The sequence below is a fragment of the Dinoponera quadriceps genome, unplaced genomic scaffold (assembly GCF_001313825.1).
Source record: "Dinoponera quadriceps isolate SergipeBrazil2010 unplaced genomic scaffold, ASM131382v1 scaffold1651, whole genome shotgun sequence".
Classification (NCBI taxonomy): Eukaryota; Metazoa; Arthropoda; class Insecta; order Hymenoptera; family Formicidae; genus Dinoponera; species Dinoponera quadriceps.
Window position 1 is genome coordinate 150853 of NW_014555795.1, and position 26647 is coordinate 177499.

Below are 26647 nucleotides of genomic sequence, written 5' to 3' on the forward strand. Positions count from 1 at the left end.
TAAAATAAATATTATATTTTAACTCATGAAAAACACATTTTTTTCATGTTATAAATTGTTTCAACATAGCCTCGATCTTGCATTCTTCACATTACTATTTATTATTAGTCCTGCGCCTATTGACTGCACTATGCAGCGCTACTTATATTTCTCATGTTATATTAAGACATGAATGAAATTACTTTGAATTATTCGTAATAAGAACATTTAGTTTTGATAAATTTGACTATTTCATATATCGAAGTTTATGACCTTATTTAAAGGCTCACTTTAATTTATGTTAATGTTCAATAATTTTAAGAAATACTGATCTAAAATAATTATGTGAAAATAACTCAAAATAATACTTTATTTTTAAGTAACGCACAAAAATGTCAAATTATTAAATTGACATAAATTTAACACATGAAAACATCACCAAAATAATAACATACGAGTTGTGTATTAATTTAACATTGAAATTTTAATTAAAAGTTGATAACACAAGAAAATTTTAACATTTGGGCGGAAGATTTCTTACTGTGTAGATAACAAAAGAAAAGCGTCCAACAGACCTCATTTTTCCTTAATTGGCCTAGATAATTACTTATTACAAATGTTCATTATTAACCAAACGACATCATAGACTAAAAATAACGACAAATAGATAATATGTTATCCTTTGACGTTATGCTGCTATTTAAAGAAGTGAGAAAAGAAAAAATATACCTATTTTCACACACATTAAGCTTTAATAAAATCATAACATTTACCAGGCTCAACATTTACTAGGTCGCAAAATTCATTAATCTTTCTAATCGTTCCTATCGTATCTGGATATAATATGACGCTGAATGATATGACATAATAGTCAAGCTGTCAAAATGACAAATTGGTCAAATAATCAACAGTCATAATATACATGCGTATTCACACACGACGAGAACAGCGCGGACTAGCGATTAGAAAGACCAATGAATTTCGACCTGATCAATGCTGAGACTTCGTCAAAACTTGACGTGCAATATTTTTCACGAGAAATTACTATTCGTCGATCGTAACTACACAGGCGTTCGATAAGAACTTTAAATCTTTCACATTCCACGGAGACTAAGATCGTATATCTCACACTGCAATAAGTCACGAAATTCGCGTGACAAGAAACTTGAATGTTTTAAAGTCGAATATATTTCAGAGATTAAGCACTCGCAGTTCCACTTTCATGACTCGCATCGTCAATTAATATCCGATAAATCGCTTGTACGGCCGATAACGTTGTCAGTGGTGAAATATAAGCGTGTAAAAAACACACTGAGAGGGAGGGAGTGAAGAAGGGAGAGAGAGAGAGAGAGAGCAGGAGTGAAAGAAGGAGAAAGATAAGCGAAAATGCGCGAATTTTTATTTGCGCGCACCAATGGTCTTAAAAAGTGAAAATTTTTAGTCAAAATTCTGAATCTTGATAAAAATGATCTTTTATATGCAAAAAATGTCTTTAAAAAAAAAGTAACTATTTACATATGGTTCAACAATTATCTCACTTTTTTTAGATAAGTACAAAATAACTCAATTTTCTCATGAATAACTTCTTCTAAAGGATGCATCATTATTATTATTTCTTTTATTATATTCTTGAATACGAAAAAAATTTACATCATTTTAGAAAGGATTTTATATTATTTGGTCCAATATTTTCATTTATTAATTCTCCTCGAACCTCATACAGAGTCTGATAGGATCCCTAGTAGCACACTTCATTGGCATTACATTGCCCAATGTTGAACCAATGTAACGCCAGTGAAATATGCTACTAGGGATCTTATAGCTACCTTATATCTATACTTATTAGGATAAATTATACAAATCTAAGAGAAGTCAATTATTTTCAAAAGAAGGAAGGCAGGAGGCGCAAAATATCAAAGAAAAAATAAATAATATTTTGTAGTGTAAATGTTGGTTATTTCATAACTGTAATTTTTTTCCAGAAACTTTCAAAAACTTTTAAAACGTTCTAATCAAAATAAAATGTTCGTCAAGCTTTCGGTAAGCATGCGTTTAAATGTCTAATAAACTGCGTGGAAAAGTATTCTAAGCTTAATATAAACGATTACGTAGCTTGCTGGAAACTGATTATGGCTCACTTAGAGCGTTCGGACTCAAGAAGCGGACACAAATCTTCATGGAACTTTCTGCGAGCAGTCAGCATGTATGCATAAAGAAAAAAAACTATCAACGGCTGGGTCATTCATCCATCTCTGAATCAGGCTCAACATTGCTTAACCTCGATGATCAGACGGCAAGCAGTGAGTCCAACACTTAAAACGATATATGCTTGCTAAGATGCTTAAGACGATGTACACTTGTATAATGAATTCTTATGATGCTGGAAAATTTTGATTTGTAGAAGCATTAACGAAGTAAACAATTACATGTCGAGGTAGGCATACGGGAATCTTGTGGGCAGCTTTCAACTGATGAACGAACTGCTCCAGTGGGCCATTAGCTTTCCCCTAACTTACTGAAAACTTCCTCACCGATCGCTTCACTCTTGACTAGACTTTCTTGCAATATTGACAAGGAAACACTTTTCTGTTGTTAGGTTATACTTATTTCAAGCACAAATCTAGTTATCTCGTTTCAGAAATAAAAAGACATACAACATATAATATGAAATTACTTATTTCGTGACGTGTTCTTTAAACTTGTTAAATATATAAAATAATCAGTATTCAAATTAATATAATACTTGTATGTAGCAAAATGTCGACAGCGTGGCAGATGTGACTCAAGCTTATCTTTAAATAAGCAATATTTTTAGCATCACATTTATCGATGAATAATCAAAAAATGATAAACGATAACAATTTATGATTATTCGACTACAGGATATTATAAAATTACGTTTATGTCAACTTGAGATCAAACTTGAAGAAACAATTCTTAACCAAGTAATATTAATCACGGTCCGCTGTGCGGTGTTTTCGCCAATTTGCGTGGCCGTGTGTTAATCCGTTTGGAATAGAAGGACAGGAGCTTTTCCCGATTGTACATGCAGACACCGGTCGCGATGGTTCCGCTGGTTTAATCTTTTCAGCGTGACGACGTAACGGTACAGTGCGTGCCATCAATGACCACAACGCGTCAGCGTCCGACGCGCTTGTTTTTGACGTGCATGCAACACCATCGAAACCATGTGCGCACGATATGCTAATTGGCTGCCGAATGGGATAAAAAGAAATTATGCAAATTGGGCGCGCGCAGAGCGATCGCGGAAAGTGTGTCGGCGGGCGTTTCGAATTAGCTTCGTGCTTAGAGAGCCCAAGGATCGCCGCGCCTCGCATGTCGCGCTATGTATATTTATGTGTAAAAAATGTAAACTCTGATTTATATATTTAAGGCGAGCGTCGTAGCGCGTGGAAAGTGAACGGACGACGGTGTTGCGCGGCTGTATAAAAATTTCTGGATGGACGTTGGGCTCTCGGCTTTCAGTTCGATGAGTTACCGTTGCGAGACGCTGAGAAACTCGATCGTTCGCTCGTGCAGATCGCCGCGGTTTCTAGCGAGGACAATTTTACGGAATATCATGTTTAACCCGAACCCGTGAAATTTCACTTTTCCTGCGAATGTCTCGGGAACTCGTTACGATCTCTACACTTCTATTTATATTTATTTATGTTATTAGTCCTCTACTATCATAGCAGTTTACAGCGAGTTTACTTTATTTCGCTTTGTTTTGACTTGATAGATCAATATTTGTACGATCAGAAATTTTCTAATTTGCCGAGTCAAAATTTTTATGCTACTTCGATGTAAGGATGAGCGATATAGTAGGAGATATCGGTATTTCGTATCGATATGTATCATAAATAAAGATAACGGTATACAAAAAAAAATATATATATATTTATTTTGTTTAATAAATATATATATTATAATAAATATTGATATATATTCACACACACACACACACATACACACACACACACACACACGCGCGCGCGCACATACACACGTTCCATTTGCTAGTTTGGTATATCAATATTTTTATTTACGATATGTATAGATGCCAAATAACAATATTTATTTATACTATATTACTTGTCCATATTTTGATACTTTTAAGGATAGATAATGCCTACATAAATGGCCTATAGGTTAATAAAAAGTAATTTTAACGATACTACACTTGTTAATTGCCTTTCTAATTCTACAGAATTAATTTGAATTCTACTTTCAAGCTAAAAATGCTCTCGACATTTCGATTATTAAATTTGCATGTATTATATTATTACAAACGTCCTATTTTAATGCTAAAAACAGCGAAGAAGAAAATTTAAAACATTATTGTAGTCAAAGTGGAAGTAAATTATATCACTAAAATTAAACTTACTTTGCTATGTTTGCTCTTATTATGTTGTACAATTAAAGATTTAACGTAAAACCAAAGTTTTGACTCGGGTTTTTTCCCTTTTGCACTCTTTGCGCTTGAGAGTTTATTATCCCAAAGCAATAAAAGCTATGGGAAACAGTTTGGTTGTTCCCTTTCTGATTAATGAAATCAGATTTTTTTCCGTGTATGTATATCTACACAGTAAAAATTAAATCGTGAATAATAACATGCTTCCTATGTCCCAAAAAGCCCACTTTAAATTTTATGTTAAAATAACATATGTCATGTGTTATTTCTTAACACATTGAAAATATTAATTATTTGATACAGACACATTTTATTTTACATTTATATATGTTGTTTCAATTTAAAATATGATGTTACAATAACACAATATGTTAATAAATACATGAAGGAATTAATTAAATAAAATAATATGTAAAACATGTTGCTGGAATATATTTGTCCGTATAATGTGAATAAAAGAAATGTTACATTAAAAAATTTTAATTCATGAAGAACACATTTTTCTCATGTTTCAGATTATATCGACAATAGATTTTTCGATTTTTCTATTACTTACTACTAGTTCTGCAACACAAAATAATGTTTCATTTTTTAATGACATACAAAACTGTCAAATTATTAAATTGATATAAATTTAACATATGGAAACATCACGAAAATAATAACATATAAGCTGTGTGTTAATCTGACATTGAGATTTTAGTTAAAGCAGTCAGTAACATAAGAAAATTTTAACATTTGAACGAAAGGTTTCTTATTGTGTATGTATCTATTTGTATTTAGACTTTATCGAAACTATAATTACGATATCAACGATATCCAAGATCAGAATTTCATTTTCTTCTCGTTATTTAATTCTTTCACGTCCATTGGTGATATATATATATATATATGTATGTCAAGCAGCATGCTTAAAAAGTTATATTTTTGGTACATATCAAGCTATTAAGGTCAACTAGAACTCGTTTTAAAGGGAATTATTTAAAGAATAGATTCAAGAATAGGTTTTGGCAAATCCCCAAGGGCAATTATAGAATTCCATATGGATTTCCTATATGGATTTCCATCTGGTTTTTACAACAGGTTTTTTCAACAGGGTTATTGTCAACGAATTCCCGATTTTATTGATAATGCTCATTTATTATGATATCATTAAATAATATAGAGTTTATTGTCACGATTGTATTGATTTTCATATATCATTTCATGTGTGATTGTATTTCTCCTTCATAGTTATTCTTTCAAATTCTTGATAATATTTTATCTCTTGCAACCGCCATATTAGATCCAGCATTTTGAATTTTTGTCTCGACAACATCTTTGTATTTAATCCTGAAAACCTTTAAAAATAACTAAATAGGATATGCCCTGATTCTCGAAAAAGTCACGCATGAGAGGACACTCATCAGAACAATATATAACAAATACATCGGAACAAATTATTTTAAAGCGACTCCTTCGAATTGTTCTTTCGAATTGTCTGCCACACTATGTTCGCGCAAAGACCGGAGTTCCACGACGAATCGAAACTGTTTTTGCCGTCTCCCCTCTGCGGGAATTAGACCGCCTAGTATACTTTATAGCACTTATTCAACGAGCCATTGCCGGGAAAATCTCGCAAAGGAGGTGAATGGTAAGATAGATGAGCGGAGTTTCTTCTAACGATCGAAATTTTCAAACGAACCACGAAGCACCGCTCTATTAAACGCGTTTATGCGCGAAGAAGAGAAAAATCGAAGCAATTACGTAGTAAAAGACGACGCGTCGGGACGCGTCGCGGGAGGCCACGAGAGCTTCCAGTTACACCACGATACGAATAGTTGTGCAACGCGGCACATACGCGAACCATCGCCGGTAATCGTCGGCTTTTTAATAAGCCGGAACACAGTACGCGTAATCCAGCCGCTTTGTATGTAAATGAAATGGTAGCAGCGTTTGCGACATGAGGTTGCGCCGCGCTATCTACACGCGTATAGAAATCTCGGCCGAAGGTGAAGCGCGTGCAACATCGAGATGCGAGTGCATCTTCGTGCGTTTGTAGCGTATACACGGCATTTAATATCGTCGTAGTGCTCCATGCAGTTGGAAGCAGGAAGAGATGGAAGAAGATGCGCGGCTTTGTGCGAATTGTCATACCGCGATGTGGCTATTTACCAGCCGCGCTCGCGGTCTCCTTTGGTTATGTCATATAAGAAGCAAGACGCGCTTGCGTGCGCGCATCTTATCCCGTTTTGTCGTGTGACGTGCCATGTGAGAATAAGAATTTAAACACGCGGAGGGAGAGAAGAGAGCGAAAGAAGGAGGGGGAGAGAGAGTGTGTGTGTGTGTTATTTACTGGCGTTGGGATACAGTCCCATCCAGTCAAGTATTGGACAAATAGAAATGCATGGTTAATGATAACAAATGAAATAATTATGGAATAAAATAAATAAAAATTATATAAAATAAGTAAAAAATTAATCTAATAATAAACAGAAAAATAAAATAAAACAATAGGTAAAAGAAGGAGGAAAAGATAGTATTGCTCAGTATGCACGGAAAAAAAGTATGAAAAAATTTACAATAAACCTGACAATAAACAAAGCGTTTCAGTTAAAGGAAACGAAATTTCGAACTGCAAGAGTTGAATTTGGTTCGCAAGAATCAGAAATCTTATTTTCTTTGAGCAAAATGCTCTTGGCTTATTCATTGTCAGGTAAATTGAACCAAACTGTCTTTCCGTGTACATTACAGAAATTATTGATACTCGTAAAGCATACATTACATGCTGATAATTATGCTGAAAGAAAAAATGTCGGAAAAATAAAAAATATTTGTATTTGGCAAGTACTGATGTATTATGTTTACTTACATAAATCAAAATTCAAATCTTAATTCAATATGATAATTAAATTTATATAAGAATAAATTTAATAAGAAAATATCTATATTAATGTAAGTAAATATGTCATTAGAATATCCACAAAATAAATATTTCTTATTTTTTAAACATTTTGGAAAATACACGAAATATTTATTGTTAAAGCCTCCTATAGTATTTATAGTTTTAATATCAGGAATTTTATTCCGAGAAATAGAGAGACAAGTGTTAACTCACACATACTTGGTATCTGGGACCAGGCGCGTCGTGTAAAACGAACGTGGAAAGAAGGTAGAGAATTAGAATCGATTCACCCGAAGCTCAACGGTGCCTAAAGCTGCCTTATTACGTTGAATTATTGTATTTAACCGTGTTACTCGTCGCGTTGTGCGCGGGATATTCACGATCCTAGCGGTTCATTTCCACGATACGTAGTATATCTCAATCAACGCGCTAATACGTACTGTCGTACACGTATGCCGCGAGTACAATCGCCTGCCACTTGAATCGGCGCCGCAACACAATGAAAAGCGACTGGGTCGTACGGGCCCGCACGAGCCACGCGTCGCTAAAACGGCCAGCGACGAAGAAGGACGTTCCCGTGTGAAAAAAAAAAAGAGGAAAAGCGGGACCGCGTGCGAGGACATTATAAGGGGTATCCAATTAGTCTTAGAAGAAAGTCAAACGACACTCACGAAGACGGCGGTCGTCAGAAAGATTCAGAGCCGAACGGGCGTGTCACAGATTATTGGCTTCAGTTTCTTTTACCGCGGTCTCTCTTTCTCTCTCTTTCTCTATCTATCTTTGTTTTTCTCTCACCATCCGGTACGAGTCATAATAATATTTCCAAAACCGGATTGTTAATTTATCGTCTTTCAACATCGTAACCGTAAGGTATGGGATTTACCGTTTCGGATGAATTTCAACGAACCGATCAATTCCAAATATAAATCCTGATTTAATGCGTGATATAAATATCGCTCTTACTAGAGTTACAGATTCTGCAACCGAATACCGATATATTTGTTTCTCGGCTCGGAGAGAAACAGTTTCTATTTTGCAAACTTTAAATTCCATAATCCGTGAATTTACATCTCGAACACGTGGCTGCTTCGCGTCGCGGTCCGCACGTAAAGTTCACGATCGCTGATTGGTCATTGTAAAAAGAGATCAAACGAACAGGCGAGAAGTGCTCGGCAGCGAAATCGATTGCGGAGGAAATGGAAATGTACTTCCTGAATGCAGCGATGCGCGCAAAAAAAATCACGTAACAGTATCCACTGTTACAGTGTGTACCGTATACTGAATGTATTATTTTTACGGCGCATCTGGCGCTCCTCTTCTCGTGTAACGCAACGCGGGGAAAGTAACGAGAAGCCCGCCACAGAATCGCACGGAAAAAAAACTATTTCGTTGGTGCATTTGAAATTTCCGTTGTCCGGTAACCAGATAAAAACTCAGTTATAGGAATAGAAAGATTCCTGTAAGGGACTTTTACTCACAATTGCTCTCAGTTGTCTTAGCCGAGTTTTAACCCGTGAGTGGGCACGTAGAGGTCAGACTGACTCAGGTACACGAACAAATTTTACTCCGTTTCGCTTTTGTCTGCAATTCCAGCGCTTTCAGTACCTTCCCTCTGCTACTTGCTCTTCCATTTAGCGAAATAGCATCAATAAAACTCGAAAATGACAGCTATAAAGAGCAGTTGTTTTATTGCTTAAATTACTATGATCCCTACGTGAGCTCGTACGTAACTTTCTGTAGTTCGTTTCAATGTATTGTTTAATACATATTATTTGTGTCATGTGAGTTAATTTGATCAAATAATCTATAGTTAATATAATATAAATATCAAATATTACAGTTTAACTTAAAGTTTAAAATTGCAATTTGTTACACATTTTCCAATATTTTATTCACAAAAATAAGAAGATAGATGATGAAGAATAAAAATGATATTTTTAGTTATTTTGGTAGAAACTGCTATAAAAAATTAAAATAAAAGGAAACGAACATGTATTTACAACAAAGTGATGAAATAATGTAATTTTAATTCCAGGACTATTGCTAGCTTTATAAACAAATATTTAAGTGATACTCATAAATTCATATATATATTTTTTTTTATTTATAATATATATATAATATAAAGAGGTCTCAGAATAAGAAAAAAACAATTAAAAAAAAATTTTTTTTAACAGAAGAAAAAGAAGACAAACAAACACGAAGAAATAAGTCAAGAGTATGGTCAAGAGAAGCGATCGGCTCTCACGTGACTGCTTGACGAAATCGCAATCGCCTGTGTATGGTCGAATCGCGTTTCTTTTCATACTTTCTCTGACGCAATCATTTCCTCGCAACTGTAATGAATACATTTCGTAGACTTCCTTCCTATGACGCACCCGTGTGTAAATCGAACATATATCTCTCCCGTACGAGATTGTCATTAAAACTATACGGAATCGTTACCACGAGAAAACATAAAAAAAACAGCAGGAGATTTCTGTTTCTCTCACTTTCTCTCTCTCTCTCTCTCTCTTTCTCACCGCCGAACTTGATTAATTGAATCCTCGTAACATGGACTTTTTGAAGAAGTTAATTGATCGACACCCACGCTCGAGCTCTCACTGCATTCGTGTGTAACATTCTCTCCCTCCCCCTCCTCTTCTTCTTCTTCTTATTTTTCTTATAGTGAAATCGTGAAATGATTATAATCCACAATAAATGAGAGATAAGCAGATTGCTTTTTCAAATATCGAATTATCCCTACGAGTACGCGTGCCGTCGGAACGGGAAAAGCAATAATTATATATACGGATCTCGCCTACGCACACGAATGTCGACGGTTTACGAACTACACACACATCGCGCGACGAGAATATTGCTTCCTCGAAAGTTGCTCACATAACTCGCATGTAACAGATATTTGATTAGCCGTGTTACCGGCGCCATGACGCGGATGTATTTGGCAAAGCACGCGCCTCTCGCTCGGTTCATTTAATTATGTAGCCCACGTACTCCCTGTAATCTTGATCGTACATACAATTTCGCAGATATGCGACAAGAACCGTGAAAGCGGCAAAATTTTGTGCGTGCGACACTGTGCTCGTCCACCGTTGCGCGATTAAAGACGCATTAAATTGCCGGCTTGGTGCAGAAAGTGTTGTTGAAAATTGAATATAATTGAAAGAAGTGTGCTTGTCGCGATCGTCCTTTAACGATGTGCAAACCAGCGTGCACTGAGCAAAAAGTTTTCGGTAATTGTAACTGTAATCTTATTAGTGAAGAAATTATAGATAGAAGAAACATTTTTCTATTAACATATTCGCGGCCATTAATGTAATAATATTTCTTTTCATAAACCGTAGCAATTTGCTATTTTGCACAATAACCTAAAATGGACCTTCTTGGCTAAAAATCATTTTTTAAAATTTCACCTCAAGTTCATATAGATGCAGTTTTATGATACTTTAGAGTTAAGTAATCACAAATTATTATTATTTTTTACTTTTTATCGATCATCGACAAATGTTATGCTAAAAATGTTGCTTACATAAAGGTTACTTTTAGTTACATCTGTCACACTGTCAAAATTGTACCATGTATTGTTAATTTCAATAATAGATATATGTTTGTATTGTTAATTTCAATAATAGATATAAGACTGCAAGATTATACGAGTATATATCGTATATATTAATAGATATAAAGAACATACCTTAAAGTAAGTAATTTCTTTGCCAATAGTTTAGGAAAGGTTTTGAGAATTTTTGAAAGTTTCGGAAAAAACTAAAACTATATAATAATCATCAACATTTGCACTAAAGTCTACTGTATTCGTTTGGGTTTTACTGCGGTTTTTGAAAATAATTGAATTTTTTACAAATCAGTAAAACGTATCCTATCAGATTCTGTGTAAAGTTTGAAGAAGATTTAAAAATAGAAATACTCAACTAAATGATATAAAATCCTTCAAGAATATCATAAAAGAAGAAATATGTAATTTATCAAAGAAAAACTGTAAAATGTACCGAATTTTCTCTTTGTTGACTTCCATTTTTAACACCCTGTAACTCACAACTGAATGGACCAAACAAAAAACAACAAAAGAATTCTTTTATTGCGAAATGTCACCTTTCCAACGAGCATAAATCTAAAATTGTTTGGTCGATACTTTACGAGATATCGATCACTATAGCCATCTACCGAAAAAATAATGGATTTCTTTTTCCCCAACCTAATATATATTGTTACTGCTATTTTTTAAATTAAACCTAGAAGAAGACATTGTTGAAACCAAAGATGATTGTAATTTTCGTGGAATTTTTCTCACTGTGTAAAAAATTTGGATTACAATACGTGCAAGTCGAAAGTCATTCACTGACGATCACACAATAGCGGTTAATTGTAAATCGGCCGAGACGAGTGAATCGAGTGTTCATGACGTTCGCATATATGAGTTTGATGGGGGATTTTCTCTTTCACAAATCTAAATGAAATGAAAGTCTCAGAAAACCCGTCGCATGCTTTTGGTCGTAACAATTTAAGCGGGAGAACATTAATTGTTCGGCAGTGGAATGTACGTGCCGATATGGTCGTCAGACATATGCATACGCGGTACGCCAATTAGGTAGCCAATCCACTTAATTCCACGTCAAACACGCGATCCATTAAAACATTAGTTTGGTTGAATTTGCATGACAATGCATAACCAAACGCGATTTAGTCGAAGAAAACAGAATTTCTGATCATAAGAATTCAATTTGGTTCATGAGAACTAAAAATATTGTTTTTTTCAACTAAAACACATTTAGTCTATTATCAGTTCTTTTCAGTGTCTTGTGTCCTGACTGGTCGACCTCTTCTTCATGAATATGTGAAAATCAGAACGAAATTCATTTTAAAGTAACATAAATACGGCAGCCTAATATTTGTTAGAATACCTGATAATCATGTAACTCTTTGTTATTTTGCATTAAAAAAATGTTTGATATTTGTAACTATAATCACACATAAGTGAAAAAATTATTGCCAAAAGAACCATTTTTCTAATAAGTGTTACTATAATATTAGTAATGATAACTTTACATGCATATTACTACTATTTTTTGGATTAAAACCAGAGAAAGATATAATTGAGACCGAAAATGATTATAATTTACTTTCTCTTAGTATGTAACGATAGTTAGTATGTATTTATTCATCGTAATATTCGTTATATATTGTCCACAACTTCTAAATTAAAGGAAAAAAATTGAACATATTTAAATGTATACATGTAAACATATATGTCGATATGTCTAAGAAAAAATTCGGTTAACATCGTTAACCGCTAAGTTATGCTTCGCTATGCTTCGAATATCGCTCATTCTTTCATGAGCCGTAATAACATACTTCAACTTTGGCAGAAATCTGTATAATTCAAATTACTACTAGGTTGTTAATGCCATGAAATCTGTAAAGAAAGACGATTATATTTACCCGGAAGCATCGAGAAATCAGGCAGATCACTCGATCAATGATTCGTCATAAAGCAGGTAGATCTACCCAAGCGGTCGGCAATGTGTTAATATCGGCTTATTAGATATGTTCGTGTAGATTTTGCAGAGAAAGAATCCAAAACCGGTATTATATATTTATAATCGGCCATAATTTTGTTCAATAATATATTCATTGTTTTTCTGATGGTTGACGGTCATAAAAAAAAACAAAAATTCAATCTTTACTTTACTATGAGACTTTGAATGTTTTATGAAAATCCACAAGAATTTATCGAACAACCCAATAATATCCCTCTTCCTCTCCACCCCATTAAAACAATCCCTTTGAAAGAAATTGAAGTAAATTTGTATTATTTTTAGTAGTATTGCAAAAAAATATTGTATCTCTCTCTCTCTCTCTCCCTCCCTCTCCCTCTTTTTCTCTTTTTCCTGTGTTCTTTTTCTCTCTATTTTTCTTTTGCTCTCTTTCTCCTGTGATTCAGATACTCGCGTGATCGCCGACATACAACTGGTTCTCATCGATTATTACCATCTCTGTGTAGATATAGGCGCGCGGTGCTATATACGGCATACGGTACTATATACGGCAACCTGCTGAGAAAGTTTTCGAGCGGTACGATGCCCTTTCAGAGCACGGGTGCTTGCGCGCACGCGCCGCCGCTCCAAAAAAGTGTCCGTGACCTTCCTTGTGCACGTGCGCGTTTAAAGTGCGACGGTATCAGCGGGTGCACTTTGCTCTCAAAAGGACAGTCGCGATCGCCGTATGGCATCACATACGAATCAACCCACCGAACGCGACGAAAGAGGCCGTGTGCACATCTCGTGTGAGTCGCGATTTATTCCGATACATCTGCATTTCATTATGCGAATATTCAACATCCTCGATATCTCCGTGAAAACGATTTGGGCAACCCGTTAGATCTCTCGAGTATTTTTTTAGTATTGACATGACGGAATTTATGTGACAATGAAAGCCAAACACGGAATTTATGTGACAATGAAGCCAAACACGTTTTGGTTACAGGAAACGGAATTTCTGGCTCTGGCGAACTAATTCAGCTACCACAACTAGAAATTCTGCCTCCTTCAATCGAAACGCGCTTGGTTTGTTTTGTTTATTATCAGCAGTGTTTGCCTTTGATGATTTCAGATTCATCTAGATGAAAATGAGCTGAAAATCCAAAAAAATCATCCTAGATGAGATAAAGATGATTTTGCTTTTGATTGATTGATGTAGATGAAAAATAAGATAAGTAGCGCTACTTATTTAATTTTTTAGATGATATTGTTTTTGTGAGAGATTTTATAAAAATTGATAATAAAAATTACATAGATTTAAAATTGGACAACGATTAAATAATTCATCAACGTAATCGCTCTAAATTTAAGAATCTTACAAAAGAAACCAATAACCATTCATTGCTCATTAATTGATGTATTTTCTGAACGTCATTATTTCAATATTTTTCTTTAAAGCCCATATCAGGCAGACTGAAAGCCGACCTGACTGGCGGTTACAACTCTTGAAGGACCTATCACAGTGAAGCTTCATGTAACTAGTCTATTGTGATTAGTCCATTAAGAGTGACAGTCGTAATCTGCAGTCGGGTCGGCCTTTACAATCGGCAGTTTGATACAAGCTTAAAGTGGATTGATTAATTGAAACAGTCTTTTTTTTTTTAGTCGCACCAGTACAGCAGTACAAATAAAAAGAGCAGACCAAAGGAAACAAAACCGAAATTTATTAATTCGTTGAAATCTAATCTCTAATCCCTAGTTTGATAAGGGCTTAACGCATATGTCCATATTATTTCATTCATTTTATCGAAAAGTGAGTTCAGAATATAGACCGTAACATCATTTCAGATAATTTTTATATGAGATAACATGTTTTTTATCTAAAATTAAGATAAATATATATTGTATTTCTTCCATCTAGATAAATATAGAGATAATCTATTCATTCATCTGAATGATTATCTAGATAATTTTATCTAGATACCGGCAAACACTGATTGCCAGATACACGGAAAGAAGTTTGGTTGAAGTTACTAGAAGTGGGCAAGCCAAATACGTTTTCGTTGAAGAAAACGAAATTATAGTGTAATAATTAAATTATAATACGAACGAAACTGATTATAAGAGTTGAATTTAACTTATAAGACGCAGAGCTTTTAGTTTGTACATTTCAAATAAATTTAACCAAATCGTTTTTTCCGAGCAAATTCAACCAAACTATTTCTTTCGTGTACACTAAGAGAAAGCATCACGAAAATTATAGTTATTTTCACCAACTCAACTATATCTTTTCCTAGTTTTAACACGAAAATATATAGTAGTAATAATATGCATGTCAAGTTATTACCACTGACACTGGCACTATACCAACTGCACACTATATCGAGGGACGACTCAGGAATGTCCTTAAGACATAAGAACGTTCTTAGGATGTCCTTTGGTAGCATGTGCTGTATGGGTAGTAACGCTACTAGAACAATTATTCTCCTGCACAAAAAAATAGTTTGATCAAATTTATCTAAAATTATGTTGACAGAAATAGAATTTCTGCTTACAAGAAACAAATTTGGTTCTGAGAACAATTTGAATCTTGATCATAAAAACCGGAGATTCCATTTTCTTTAACCAAAACGTATTTGGTTCGTCCTTTTCAAATAAATTCAATCGAACTATTTTTCCCATAAGATAATTCTGCACTTGTACGATTACAATTACAAACACTCCAAAAATATTTGTTTCTTTATGGAAATTATCTTTCTCTCTTCTTCCAGTGTTATTCGATCGAATTCGCTTCTGAGTATCATCGGCGTTAAATTGTTATGATAAATCTCGTGGAGTGACATAAAATAATAATGCAAAATAAAATGCACTCATGTATAATTCAGCAGTAATTGTGCACAGCGCATATGAATCGCGCGAAATAATCAGCATTATTTAAAATAGATGATGTATACGCTGTTGCGAGGTAATTAACTGAGTAGTTTGATTGCTTAATTTGATAATCAGTTATTATTTACGCGATATGCATGTTATTCGTTGTTTATTCATCGTGGAGAAGGAATATGTGTTACCATTTGGCTTCGATCTCGCTTATTATTACTACTTCGCGCTCTTTTTCCTTTTTTTTTCTACACAATGTTCGTAGCTAGAAGTAAAGATTAAGAATTTCGATGCGTTTGAGATTTGTACTTGTACACGTGTTCTTTACCATTATGTTATTACGATAACAACACCGTTTATTGACAGACCAAGCGTCAAAGGACTTTTATCATTGGTTTCTTCCGACGAGTCATCGGTATTGACTTCGTTCTATCGTTTTCACAGAATTTCACATGTGACACATAACAGTATATTGAAAGAAATCTCACTGAAATTATAGTCATTCTCAGCAACTCAACTATATATCTTCTTCTGATTTTAATTAAAAAAATAGTAGTAGCAATATTTGCATGCAAAGTGTTATCATCACTGACACAATGATAACATTTACTAGAAAAATGGTTTTTCTGGTTGTAATCCTATCTCTTATGCGATTACAGATATAAATATTGAAACTTTTGTTCCCATGTATATTACACACAAATTAGATTCTCATAAGATATTATTTTCATGCGGCGAGATCCTCTGTCAATACCTAAGGTCGAAATGATGATTCTCGAGAAATTGTCTCGGTTTTCGCGTTTGTCAGGTTTTCAATTTTTCGAGGAGACGCCAATCAAAGTGACGATCGCTCTCGCGGCATAAATGTGCGAGTATCCGATGATTAACGGCATATCATCGTTTATCATTAGCGAGAACAATTACGCAAAGCTTGCGTATATCGCTGACTGTGCGAATTTCCGGTTACAGAATGATTTAAATCTCGGAAAGTCGCTTCCCGCAGCGTAGTCGAGAGGTTACTCACGTGTTCCGGTGACGAAGCCCCCGACGAAAGGAAGATAAAGTCGTCTGGTAAATCACGAGTCAAAGGGAGAAATAAAAACCATAAGTGATGTACACGCGAGAAATGTCAACGACGCGATGCGTCTGAGACGCCTTGTAATCGACGATTCCACGTGTCGAGTACGGAGGAACGTTCGCGTCGGAATCAGCGGACCGAGTTCACGGTACCTCGCTCAACTGCTACCTGCCGACCAGCAGTAGTTACGTGGAAGTAAAACAGTGTGCGGATCAAGCGTCGTGGAGCACGACTGCACGAGTGGCCGCTCTTCAACGTGACTCCCGTGTTCGAAGGAAACCGCGTTAGCGCCCCTCTCCATCGTGCCTCGTGGGTCTTCGCTCGTCGCGCCATTCCCTCGTGCTTCTTCTCTTCCGGGATTTCGTTCGGTCCTTCCTCATGGCAATCCTAGTCGTTGTAGCCGACGACCGACGTGCGTTATTGTTACTGAAACCCGGTCGAGTCATTACGTTGCGAGCAGTCGCGAAAGCATCGCAGCTTTGATCTTTCACAATTCGAGTCGACATCTAGATGAGACAAGAAATTTATCGGTGCCGAAAGGATGTAGTATGAGTTTTTTCAAAGTTGAATTAGTAAACTCCTGTACATTTGTCGTATATTTTCTCATTTTACACCGAGAAAAATTCCGCTAAAATTATAGTCATATTGGTCTTAACTATATCTTCTTCTAGGTCTAATCGAAACAATAATATTATTATTGACACTATAGCAACACATTAGAAAAATAGTTCTTCTGTCTACAATTCCTTTATTTATACGATTACACGATTATACGATTATAATTACAAATATTTTGTTCTCAGTGGAGCAACGTAGTACACGATTAGCATGTAAGTCTAAAAACTAAGGATTGACAATTATTTAACCTTTTAAAATTACTGTTCAACTTACAATTAATGAACTTTTCAATGTACAATTATCTTTTCGACATGTTTTGACCTTTAAAATTAAGAAATTTACAAAAAATTATGTTGATCAATTTTTAAAAGCTTATTTATTGAGCCAGTAGAACAGTTTAGTTCGATTTTTGACAAGTGAAATTTGACGCATTCAAACTTATCGCATTTAGTAAGAAAAATATTTACTCAGAAAGATCTCAGTTGTGTAATTGAACAGAGGTCAGATGATAACGAAAAATTATATCAAATTATATCTTATATCTTATCGCGATGGAAAATATTCGTTTGAATACTTGTCAATGTTAAAATTTTATTGAGATAATTGAGAACAATTGGTCGAATAGAAACTTTCTACAAGAATCTTCCTATTCCTACAGTTGAAACCAGAACTTTCGTCTGATGACTTTTTATCGTCGTTATAGATGACAGAAAATAAAATATAAAAACCAATTTTTTTCCGTATTTTCGTAATCAAACATTATCATCTTGATTGTCTTTGCTTCTTCGTTCCAACATTCTAGTGGTAGAATTTATAGATTATTCACTTATTTATTTATTTTATAGAGGATAAAACAGTAACTATTACTATCTTAAATATCCTTGAAAGAGAAAAATATTTTATTCACGACTAAATGAAAATGCACTGAGGGAAGTTCTATTAAAGTTATAGCAATTTTCTGCAACTAAATTGTATTTTCTTCTGGTTTTAACTAAAAAAATAGTAGTAGCAATAGTAGTAGTAATATATAAGATTATTGTCACTGGCACTATAGTAACACTTCCTAGAAAAATGGTTCTTCTGATATATAATTCTTTCATTTATGTGCGATTATAGTTATAAATACCAAAGCTTTTTTCTCAATATAAAAAGGATTACATTTGCAGGTGCTTGTAGTAATGATTATTGATTTTAGTGCAATTTCTGTTAGATAAATTTTTATAAATATTAATAAACGGCTCCATTAATGATTAGAAAAGAGAGAAATAATAGCCAATAAGAGCCAAATTGCAATGTTTCTAAATTTAAGATGTTTGTATATCAACATTGCTACCTGCATTACATATATACTGATAAAGAAAAATATTTTATATCTGTGATTAATACTAATTGTGAATCATAGTAAAAAAATTATAATCATTGGTAATAATAAAATAAAAACTATTTTTCTAATAAGTATTACTATATAATGTCATTGATAATATACATATTGTTACTATTAGTTTTGTAGTTAAAACCAAAGAAAAGAATACAGAGTGAGGCCAAAAATAACTCTATAATTTCTCTCAGTGAACAATATATTTCGTTTTCTTTTACTTCGTAAAGAGCCTATTTTGAACAAACATTCATATTTTCGAATTCGCTAATATCGAAAGCTCGCACAGTCCTCGCGTGCAACATGTTGCATCTTCTTTCACGTTTTGCCGGCGCGAACAAGGAGAAAAAGGTAAAAGCAGAAACAGAATGATCGAGAGTCTACGATTAAAAGTCGATGCTTGCAACATGTCCATCCAGTGTCGAACAATTGCAAGTGCGAAAAATTGCCACATATATGTATCTTCGGAGAAGATCGCAAATGATCGTATAATGCTCATCAATCATCGAGGAAAGCGTTCTACGTCTGATTAGACACCGTAAACGCATAATATGGCCGAGAACACCGATCTGAATGTTCTCGCTTCGACTCGTGCTTCTCTCGTCGCCTTGTCCTCCGTCTGCGCGTATCACAGGTGCTCGTTACAATCGCGTCGATCGATCTTGAGATTAGCTTTCACTAATTCATTATTCTTACGTTACGACCTTGTCTCGGTCAGCCTATATCGCAAAGCGAGATAGCAATATGCACATATAATCGTGACATTAGCGTGTAGCGTTAACTATTCACGAAAGACAAAAAATTCCGCGAGAAGAAAATCTACTTTGGTGAATTTCGCACTTTCAGTTGTATCTTGTATCAAATAGGGAAATGTACTTTCTGAGAACTACTAAAAAACAAATTTTCCCATTTGACATAGAATATGCATTGCAATATCTGCTTTGCTACCAACTCTGTAGCGCGTGGAAAGAAAATCTCAGCTCGTATAACATAAAGGGGACCAAAGAAAAACTCAATGATGGGAAACGTTATCTCTGTTATCGCGATCGAAAACATTCAAGTGAACATTCGGCTACTTTAAAATTCCTGGTAAACAGCGAACAATTAACTAAATAGAAATCTCCTACAGGAATCTCTCTATGCCTATAATCACGTCTGGTCCTCAGAATGAAGAATCAGTTAAACGCGACGAAATTTTAGCACGTTAAACTTTTAATTCTACGATGCAGTAAGAGCTAAAATAGCAAAACTGGGTCAACTCTAATGATATAATTTATTCCTACTTTGATGATGATGTCTTAAATTTCTACTTTCTCTGTTTTTAACGTCAAAAAAAGTTTTTAACGTTTTGAATAATCATATGATTTTAATGTAATCGCAATTTCGAGAGCAGTTAGAGTTTCAAAATAACATCTAAATTAAATCTGTAAAATTAAAAGTTCAGAGAAAAATTAACAAGTATAATATAATATCGTCAAAATATCTTTTACTAATCCATAGACCCTAAGTAGGTGCAAAACTATCCTCAGGGAGATATTCCCATTTAAATTTTAGTTTTGTGATTATTAGAACTATGTGATTATTATAAATTTTTTGGAAAAAACAAAAAATTTTGAAGTTTTATATAAATATTTGTGTTTTTAACTATGAATATTTTAAAGATTCAATCATTTTATAAACATTATTTTATTTAATATTAATGAGGTTTTAAATAATTTTACGTGAAACAAAAATTTAGCTTGTATGGTTGTCACAATTCCGGTCGTTGTAGGTTTCCGAAGTCAAAACGGCGAAAAAACTATTAAAGTATAAATTTAAAGAATAAAAATTGACGAAATTAAATTATAATAATAAAAATTCATGTTTTACAAAGTGGCACAACTTAAAAGGGAAAAATCGACTTCTGGCCAGTACTTTTTTAAGTTTAGAATTTCTTAAAAAATCGAAATATTACAAATATCGACTTCATCGTGGTAGGGATAGACAATAGTCACAAAGTTACAGTTTACTAACTTTTTACCGTTTTGATGTCAAGTCTACAACATCCGAAATCGTATCAACCAATTTTTCGTATTCGTCGCTAACAAAATTATTTATAACTTCATCAATGTTGAAGATAATAATGTGTATAAATTACTATATATAAGTTAAAGCGTGGATAAATATTTGTATTTATTTATAAATATTTATACAAAATTTCAGAATTATGTTTTATAATTGAAGGAAATTTGGAAAAATGATCTAATGAAACGCTTTAAATGAAAATACTTATCAAAGAGCGTCGAAATATCGACTTAGACGCACGAACCGAGTTTCTTTCCCGTGTCGAAGCGATTTTCGTCGTTCATGTCTCGTTCTCACGACCGACGTACCGACAGTTCGAGTTTTCACGTTATCGTCAATTCGTTACTATCCATTTGTGCTTCGAAAGATTATTCGATAACAGTTACGGATAACGCAACGAGTATTTTTATTATAACGTGCAACGATAAACGTAGCATTTTGCGAATAATGAAAAGGCCTCGGAATGACAGTGTGATGCACGAAGCGTCTAGCTACTACCGGGATCCCGCCGCTACTTTCTACCGCTATACGTATGGGAAAAGAAGTCTCTCTACAACTTCTTCTTCTTCTGCTTCCTCTTGAAACGAGCAATTACATTGCAACGGGTAAATGCCGTGTATCTGTGGAAGAAAAACTATCTATTCATTGAATGCGAATATACATTCAGACGTTCGCGTTCGCGTCTATGGACGGCGGCCCGAGCGAACCCACGCGAATTCGCGGAGCGTCGACGTTAATGATTGCGCAATTTATACTCGTCGAGAGAAATGTTTTTATCTTGACTCTCGCACAGAAGCGAAATAAAAAGATCCTTGTCTTTTTTTCTTATTTTAATTTCTGCGTAATCTATAACGGCACGCTTTCAAGGAATCGTGTCGCCGTGGCCGATGGGTATGATAATGAGTTGGCAATTTCACGTCGGATTTCTGACGGATCGATCATTTAGCCGTGTCTTATTGTATATCGGGATAACAACAGGCACGAGAGCTATTGCCACTTTATTCTCGCGTAAAGATCAACGAAAGCTCTCTCGACGCGGAATTTGACAGTCTCGACAGAGAAAGTGTCGCTGATTTTCTTCGATCGGGTTTTACTACTATTAGGTAGAAAGGTGACTGGATTCATTCGGTTCTAGTTCGATTCTCTCACTTGATTCAAAGGCTAACTAGTAGCTAGCTAATACAGACCGGGTAAAATTTTTTTCGTAACTAGCTCGTTATTAGCTGATTAATAATTTATATAGAATTAGTTTTGTGATCTAATCGTCGATGATGTAACTACACAGAGAAAAGTAATTTAGAAAACCAGTGAATTTTAATGCTGTAGTAACAAATAAATAAATATACAGTGTTTCTTAAATACTGTACAATATTTTACGACATATTATACTATATTATACTGTATTATACGAATTGATATTAATAAATTATTTTATGAAGGAATGGATATATATATATATATATATTCATATAAAATAACTCTTATATATATATTATATGAATATATTTTATAAGAATATATATATATTTATATAAAATAACTTTTTTTCATAAAATTATCTCAGAAATTAACTTTTTGGACAATACTTAAAAACACCTTGTATATTAATTTATTTTCTACGATAGCATAAAAATATTTCTCTAAATTATTTTTCTAAAATATATTACCTATGCGAAAAGAAATATTAATTCCTGTAAATGAATAAGTATTAGATGAAAACTCGGTAACAAGAAATGATACCTTTATTATCGCGACTGAGAACATTCGTGTGAACGTTCAACTGCGTCAAATCTCGATTAAGACAACCGAGAACAATTGACTGAGTAGAAACTTCCGACAGGAATCTTTCCATTCCTACAACCAAGTTTTCGTTTGGTTCTCAGGTAAAAGAAAATTCAGTTACATTAATAAAACTTGTTTAACTAGTAGTTATTGTACAATTATTAGCATTTTAGAATTGCCTACACTTATAAAAACTACAGTTAGTTTCAATACACAAACATATCTTTTAATAACAAAAATACTGTATTGGGAGAATATTTTTCTGATAAGTATTACTATAGTGTAAGTGATAATAACATTACATGTATGTTGCTATTATTATGAAATATGTTTGGCGTCACAATTGCCTAATTTACAAAACTGATAATTTTCTATCAGTGTAGCAAATAAAAATTGAGGTTACGTTATTTTATAAAAATCTTTAAGGAGCGCCCACCCAGAGAAATAAATGTTAAATACAGAAAAAATCTTAATTTCTGTAAATAAATAGAGATCAGATGAAAACTCGATGAAAAAAAGTGATATTTCTGTTACGATAACTAAGAATATTTATGTGAACATTCAACTACATTAAAACTCGATTGAGACAACTAAAAGCAACTGACTGAGTAGAAACCTCTGACAGGAATCTTCCTGTTCTTATAACCATTTTCGCCTGGTCTTCAGGCAACAGAAAGTTCAGTTACATTGAACGAGGTTATTTTTTACCTGTATAGCTATTATACCATCTAAACTTTTTATCGATACAAGACATTGAACGAAAAGTCGAAATAATATATCACGGAGCATCTTGTATAAAAGAGGATACGGGAAAGAAATAAAAAGAAGATTCGTAATGGCAAAGTCAGCGATAACAAGCTATGCAAAAATATGGAAAGATCAGCATGTTAGAAAGAAACAAAAAAATAATGACTGGTACAAACGCTAATCTCTTCAATTGCCACTTCCGAATCAGAATCATAGACTCTGAACGCGACATGTCGTCGAAGAATCGAGACATTCAAGATAACTTGTTACACGAGAATGTTGAGAGTTTCATGGACCGTTTATAGAACTATCGTTTTAATTCTGCGAGACTTAAAATTGCGGAAATATCGTCTTTTACCATCTACAAAGATTCGTTCTGAATGTTTTCGAACACTTCATAGGATAAGGTAATAGTATCTAGAAATTGGTCATCCAAGACGAAGTTGATGAAAAACGAAAACAACCGTTGGTTTGATTGATCAAGAAAAATCTCTCACAAACCTATTAGCGGCTGAAGTGATGAGAACGTCTATGAGCAGAGAAGCATAGAGGAGACTGGTCGCTTCACAGACATACAATTTTTTACGGCATTTGGAGATAAACAACGATTAAGAAGAAGACTATATCATCATTAATATTTTAGATTCGCATAACAAGTTAAAATTGAGGTTACGTTATTTCATAAAAATTTTGAAAAAGTAAACACACATACACACACACACACACGCATCAAAGTAAGCGTTACATTATTGACTGACAACTGGCTATGATTTTTCATCTCATAAATGTCATTTCCTTGATCTAGCCATTAGTTAACTTATTTATGCTGCTACTATAGGAGAAGTGAGCTTTACGTTATCGCCTGGTAGCGATGTTAGGCACAAATTTATTACTAAACTGCCGTGAGATGCAATTTCTGTTCGCATATATTCGGTCCGCGAGTTTGACTCGCGATAATTCACGCGCTCAGACAGGATCTACCCAATGCTCCCGATATTCCAGATATACTCAAGCAACAGGGAACGACGTGCGAAGAACGCGGGAAGAAATTCAAAATCTGCCCTCCAAGCGTATTCCATCCACTATCGATCATCGGGCAGCTCCCTCGATGATCGGAGGAACGGCGACGACGTTAGCGCAATAAGCGGGTCTCGTTATTCATTTACGGTCGAAATATTTCTCTCGTTTGCATTTTTTCAAAGGTCGCGGAACGGCGGATGTGCGCTCATGGAAGCGTGGAAGCGCGGCCGATAAGCGAGATAACGTTCCTCTCTCGGCTCTCGACGTCACAGACGGATAAGTCGGAGTTCAACGATGCATGATAAGTACTCGCTATGCCATTTTACTCACCGTGCTCCTTGCTGAAACGTCAGGCACACACGATGACACATATACACGTGCGCGTGCAGCACGTAACGAGCAAAATATACACACTACTACTGTAAATACTGTACACTACACGCAAGTCGAGTTGCAGAAAGTGACTATTGCTAATGACTTAACCGAGCATCGAACGGTATCGATGAGCTCGCCGCATTTGCCAGATCGATGTCTCGATAGCGTCTGAGAAACGTTATTTTGCGAATGGGCGACGCGCGAATCGGCTTTATATCTCTATAGATTACGCACTTATTAAACACGTCACTGAATAAATACTCGAGTTTATGATCGCCGCGTCACGGTGTAATGTACCGCTCAGTGGTGAGCTTGCGTTCGCGAAAAATTTGTGGTCATTTGACGGCTAATAACTGCATCCGTATGTTTCGTATGCTTCGCCAATTCAACGCGATTTCGAAGATTCGTGTAAGAGAAAATATTGTAACATTTATTTCTCTTATGCAAATTCTTTTCAAATTTTTATATCGTATTTTCCACACGGAATAAAAACTTCAGTTCTTGCAACTGAATAGAGATCAAATGATATACTCGACGTCAAGAAATGAAAACTCGCATTAAGAAAAAAATTTTTTGTATTTATAACTATCGGATTGATGCAAAAGTTCATTCTTTTTTTCAATCAGTTCACTGCTCAGAAATACTGGAATTTCTACAGGCGCGATGGCAGGTCAAAGCGGCGTTTTAATTGATATTTAATTGATGCCTCGTATTTTAAAATAAATAAATATTATATGTGCATTTTATTAAAAAACAGCAGGAATTTTTGCGTGAGCTCCATACAACAGCATATGTGAAAAGATTATAATTAGAAGATTATTTAGTAAACATGTTTACTGCAGTGTCAGTGATGATAACCTTATAAGTATATTGCTACTATTATTTAACTCAAAATACATAGTATTACAGAAAAACGATTTTATTAGTGTAACTGAATTATCTGTTGCATGGAAACCAAACGAAAACTCAATTAGAGGAACAGAAAGATTCCTGTAGGAGTTTTCTATTCATCCGTTGCAATCAGTTGCTCTCAGTTATTTCAATCGAGTTTTAATACAGCTGAATGTTCTCACGAATGTCTCTGATACATCAGAATATCCGTGATAATACGGATATTATTTATTATCACCGTACTGAGAGAAATCCTGAAATTATAATAATTTTAGACCTCAATTCTTCTTATAATTATAATCCATATAAATAGCAACAATATGCATATAAAATTATTATCATTAACACTATAGTAATGTTTACTAAATAAATGATTCTCCTGATAAATGGTTATAAATCTTTTACTTATGCGCTTATTGTTACAAATATTAAATATTTTTGTTTTCATTAAATGAAGATTCCAATCTGTTTTTTTTTTTCAGAAAAAAATGTATGACTGAAAGTCACAAAGATTTTAAAAACTTACGGCAAAAACGTACGACAAAAACTTCCAGGTCGTACCTTTTTCTAAAAAAGTAAACTGGAATGTTTATGAAACGTCGGAAACAAATCCGCGAAGGACACGGCACAAACCAGGAAGCCACATTAAGCATTTCTCCGCACCACGGAAGTATGAGATTAATCCCGCACTGTCACCTTTAGCACGATGATATTTTTCATTGGCAGTCAATACGATTCACGTCTCCATATTGCATACACTAGGTAATACGACGTTCAGTGAGTGTTTAAATTGTACACTCATCATTGCGCGTTGATATTCCGCGACATCCGACCGTTCAGCTCGAAGTCTTCAATATCCAACTTCCGTAGCGTCCAATCGTCATCAGTCGCACTTCACTCACTTCATTTTATTTCGCTGCACTGCACTCGTGATCGTGATAATATATAACGATTGAACAAAAAGTACACAACAAATTATAACGCCTCAAGCATGAACTTTCGAATCACGAATTATGTGCAAAAAATTGCGAAAAAATTTTAAGCA

At 34.4% G+C, this 26647-nt stretch overlaps 1 protein-coding gene across 4 annotated transcripts in view; it reads right to left on the minus strand.

The window, feature by feature from the left end:
- The window catches only part of LOC106745425 (myosin-IIIb-like), a 41625-nt gene extending 24668 nt beyond the window's left edge, over positions 1–16957 (minus strand). For 3 of the 4 annotated variants that reach the window (XM_014621015.1, XM_014621013.1, XM_014621016.1), the window contains exon 1: positions 16677–16957. The gene's annotated coding sequence lies outside the window, so the exon portion shown is untranslated. Of the gene's footprint in view, positions 1–7496; positions 7563–16676 lie in introns of those variants that run through there. The other variant, XM_014621014.1, reaches the window with a different exon arrangement.
- Between the last annotated feature and the right edge of the window lie 9690 nt (positions 16958–26647).